The sequence below is a fragment of the Apteryx rowi genome, unplaced genomic scaffold (genome assembly GCF_003343035.1).
Source record: "Apteryx rowi isolate R43461 unplaced genomic scaffold, aptRow1 scaffold_797, whole genome shotgun sequence".
NCBI lineage: Eukaryota > Metazoa > Chordata > Aves > Apterygiformes > Apterygidae > Apteryx > Apteryx rowi.
The window spans coordinates 1-4,606 of NW_020451090.1; the positions used below are offsets into that span (position 1 = coordinate 1).

Here is a 4,606-nt window from a genome sequence, read left to right on the forward strand (position 1 = left end):
TTTCTTCAATTTTAATTGTAAATAATTGCTCGTATGTCAACTGCTAAGTGGTGAAAAAAAATTATCATTGCTCATTTTAAAGCAGTCAGCGCTATAATCAGAGTGAATGTTCATACAAAAACAGTAGTGGATACATTTTGCTAGCATTAGCCATTCAGATAATTCTTCATCTTAGAAGGAATCTTCTCAGTTACGTGTGGACCATTGATTGCATAGCATCTCCCAGACATTCAGATTTGAGAAAGTATATGCTGAAAAAAATAACAGGTTAGAAATACTTCGGCATCTAGTGGGAATATTTAACCATTACTTTCAATAAGCTTGTGTAATTAAGTCCCAAATATTGAGAGAGAGTTCCTATTTCAGTCTGAGAGTTTGGATGTGCATAATTTGTTTATGCTCCATTTCAAATAGTAGTGTATTGAAAAATTCAAAATGATAAAAAGTAGTTTGGCTGCTTTGGGGCTAACTTTTTTTTTTAAACATTCTATTGTGTCCTTTCCATTTAAAATTAATCCAGATCACAAAGTCTTTTTCTGTATATGTCTCCAGATTCTTTTGCGAAGGTAGGACTGTATGTATAGGAGATTGACAGTTATAAGACACTTGATGTGGGGTGGGGGAAGGGGAGGAAGGGAAGACATGGACATCAAAAAAGAACAACAGTGAAAGTCAGGATGAATATAAATTTTCTTAGAGCCTTTCTGGTTTAGATTTCAGAAGCAATAGTGGCAGAAGAGGATGAGGAGGGACGACTGGATCGTCAGATTGGAGAAATTGATGAGCAGATGTAAGTAGATCAGTTTTTCCTCAGACTTTATGTTCTCCAGCAGGAATGGGTATCTATTTGACTGGACTCAAACATTTTTAATGTTAATCTTCTATGATACTACTTTTCATTAATCACCTGGGTATTTGACTTGGAGGACAAAGGTAGATTCCCTTAAATCTCAAATTAATACCTAATAAGAACATGAATTTTGGTGCAAAGCTATGTAATTATTTGCTAAGAGACTGCACTAGGATCACTGAAAATAGCAAACAGGCAAGGGCAAAATGAAGCAATAAAATGTAAATCCTTTGAACAAACTGCCTTTTTCGCCCCCATGAAATGTCTTAAACTGTATTTCTCTGTGAGTTCTGAGTAATTCTTCTCTATGAATTCTGAGTGAATTTATGTGAACATATTTAACAATACTCTTTTTTTTTAAACAAGGTCTGATTTTCTGCACAGCAAACAAGCATAATTTCTGTAATGAGATTTGCGTTTTGACCATCCATTTGCTGTGCTGAAAGTACTGTTTTGTGGCTAACTCTTCTCGTCTCTAACAAAAGTTACTCAAAGGTTTTGTTGAATGATGCACTTCATTACATGAAGTCTTTTTTTTTTCTTTTGAAAAAGTGAGTGTAGCAATTGCAGAAGCATTAAACTGCATGTAACCTGAAACACAGCTTAGTGTGACAGATTGTTATCACCATGTTGCTTACCATGTACAACTGATAGAAAAAATAATTCTGATTTGTAACAAAGCTTTCAGCAAAAAGGCGATGCTAAAAATTAAAGCAACACTTAAACCACCTGGCCAGATTTACATGATACAGATGATCAGCAGTAGTAACAACAGCATTGGCTTCAAATTTAGATTTGATGGTGAAGGAATGTCTTTTTAACAATGATCATCTCATTTTGAAGAGGGCTTGAGCTAAAGCTGACTGTCTTCGAGCATTCATTTTTACCAGTACTTTAAAATGCTATAGTACATAGAAAAAAATTTAAAACATTCAGAAACTTGTAGAGAGTTTCAATTTGTTGCCATAATGATTTTTCCCTGAAGTAAAGTTCCATATAGACTTTTATAAGACCATTTTTGTAGCTTTCTGAGTGTTTTGAACACAGGTTATTTCAGAGCGCTACTGTATGTCTAGAAGAAATTCTGCAGATAAAGCAGGTCTTCCGTGCAGGGTGAGAAAATGTCTTCTGTTTTACCTTTAAATACTCTGTTTCAGCTCCAGAAGCTTACCCTTAAGCATATGTGCCCATGGGCTTTCAGCATTAGAAATAAAGCTATCTTTAAAAGAACTTTAGAATGTTTCACTCAGTTTTAATCAAGAACATTTCCCAGATGCTGGTGAAGTAAATTGTGGAATTATGAGTCACAATTTAAAAGCATCTGAGATGATGAATTTGGTCTGGAATACCAAGTGCAGTTAAAAGCACAAAGTACCTATCTAAAAATGCCATTCTTGGTTTTCACGTTTGATACTTATTCCAGTGTAACGTCTCTTACTGAACTTCCGCTGTGCAGACATCCTCTGGTTTAGAACTTCCTTTTGGTTAGCTGGGTTTTTCTTGCACATGGTGGAAAATTATAAAGAATCTACAARTCAAAATAATTCCTGTGAAACTCATGTTTTCCTTAGCCTTCATATCTTCAGGTATGGCTGCCTGTAAGTAATTCTATTGCAGATTTACAAGGTGAAATAGGATCCAGATAGTAATCTTTCCTTGTTGACGCTTCCTAGCAAGTAAGAATGAAACAAGCAAAGATATATTTCAGAGAGGCTTATCCTACTTGGTGTTTTCAACAAAATATCCTATTAAAATTACTAGAATTACTATTAATATAATTTTTGAGAATAGAACTTTTTAAATAAGTGCAAAATTGAAAGTCAGAGATGAGTTGAGAGGCCTAGTTTAGCACCCAATAAGTGGATAAAGGATATGAGCACTTGTGTTACTCTTCTGTCTTCAGTTCAGGGATGCTACCTCTAAGATATAAAAAGTGATAGCCAGTGCTCACCTTTCTGCCATATGTGAAAAACGTAAGTGGAGCAAAGATATGATTCTCTTCCTGTATGGAAGTCCAGATACTGGTCTGTGTTCTTCTTAAATCAATTTGTGGTGGTGTTGCAGTTGTTCTATGTTTGGATTAGATCTCATTGATAGAGAATTGCCTGTGCCTCTCCTCTCTTTTGTTCTGTTTCCACTTGATTAATACAGAGAAGGTGCAGTAGCGTACTGAAAGACTGTTTTTATTGTTGGGAAGCTTTTAAGCTTTTTTTCCTGTAGAGTTGGAGAAGCAAAATACAGCACTTCAGAAAATCCAGTTAATGTGGAATTAATATTAAATATTAATATCAAATGTAAATATTAATAATTAAATATTAATTAACAAGTATTAATAGGTGGTTTACTTTTAAACAGCGAATGTTACCGCCGTGTTGAGCTGTTGCGTAATCGCCAGGATTTGATGAAGGAGAAATTTAAAGAAGCCATGAGATTAAGATCAACACAAGAGAAAGAGGATGAGACTCTTGGTAGTGAAGATGAAGAAGAATTGCAGGATTTGCTTTCTCAAGACTGGCGGGTGAAAGGGGCTTTGTTGTAGCATTTCTGCAACATGGTTGATATTCTCTTTACCTGTGATGTTACTTCTGTTATCAGAAGTGAGATGTCTTTGTTAAACTATTTATTTAAAGGGGATCATGAGATGGTAAAGAGCCAACTGTAGAAGAAAAAAATCTTTGTAGGTCTACAGTGGTGTATTACATGCTGTAAAAACTGTATATTGCAAATGTTTTACAAGATTGAATGTAACTTTCCAATTAAAAATACTGATTTCGTACCAGAGATATTTTTAATGGAATTAAAAGTAACTTTAGAATCTCTAACATTTTGGGAACATTAGATGTGTACAGTAAGTTGGAGATTTGCGACATTTTGTATGGAAGTAAAGAACTAGCAAACGTGACAGTGTTTTTTTCCCCCGTGATGGGGTGGAATAAAGGAAACCCTTATGTGTTTGTTATTTTAAGTTTCAAAACTCTCTTCCCTCTGACCCCTCCCCCCAATAAAATATGTAAGTCTTTCTGGATCTGTTACAGTTTCTCTGATGTGTATATATATGCCAAACTCAGAAATGCTGTGCAGCAGCTTCTCCACAGTGTGTACTCTGTGATCTGCCAAAAGACATAGGCAGTGCTGAAGATTTTCCTTTACAGCATTTGTCATTTTGCTTAATATGGTCATAATGGAGCGTACCTCACACTTCTTAAACTGGAGGTAGGAAAACAGAGCGATAACATAACTAAATGAAAGGGTAATAAAATGTCAGGGAGTAAGGTAGTGCACTGGAAACTTTGACTAGGTAAAATCATTTATTTAGCTGTACATACTGGAGGTTTTTCTAAGATAAAGAAGTGCATCTAAAATTGATTTCTGTTCTGTCAAACGGAAAAGTAAAATTAAGAACCAACAAACAGGACAAAACTAGGACCTAGAAGGCAGAAATTATCTTGAGCTTTGGTAAATGTCTCTCTTTGTCTTTTTTTAAATGTAGTATTGACCTTTGCACATCTTAAAATGTGACAAATTTATCTAGTTACTGAGGACTTTTGAACAATAAGAGACATGATTTAATTTTTATCTCAAAGTGAAGTTGTGAAAGAATAGCTTAATACTTCCTCTTTTTTTTCCTAAAGTTTTAAAACAAGTTAGCGAGGTCCTAAAGGGAGAAAACAAGCTTTGCTCTTAAGAGATCTTTATATGCTTCATTCAAAGATGTTTATTCACTAAGTAATTAAGGGGAAAACAGTGTTGCACGCT

At 34.7% G+C, this 4,606-nt stretch overlaps 1 long non-coding RNA gene across 1 annotated transcript; it reads left to right on the forward strand.

Annotated features, from left to right (window-relative positions):
* The first annotated feature begins 668 nt into the window (after window positions 1–668).
* Window positions 669–3,875, forward strand: LOC112977052. Its single transcript, XR_003257292.1, has 2 exons — window positions 669–790; window positions 3,206–3,875. It is a non-coding gene; the product is annotated as an uncharacterized LOC112977052 (long non-coding RNA).
* The last annotated feature ends 731 nt before the right edge of the window (window positions 3,876–4,606 follow it).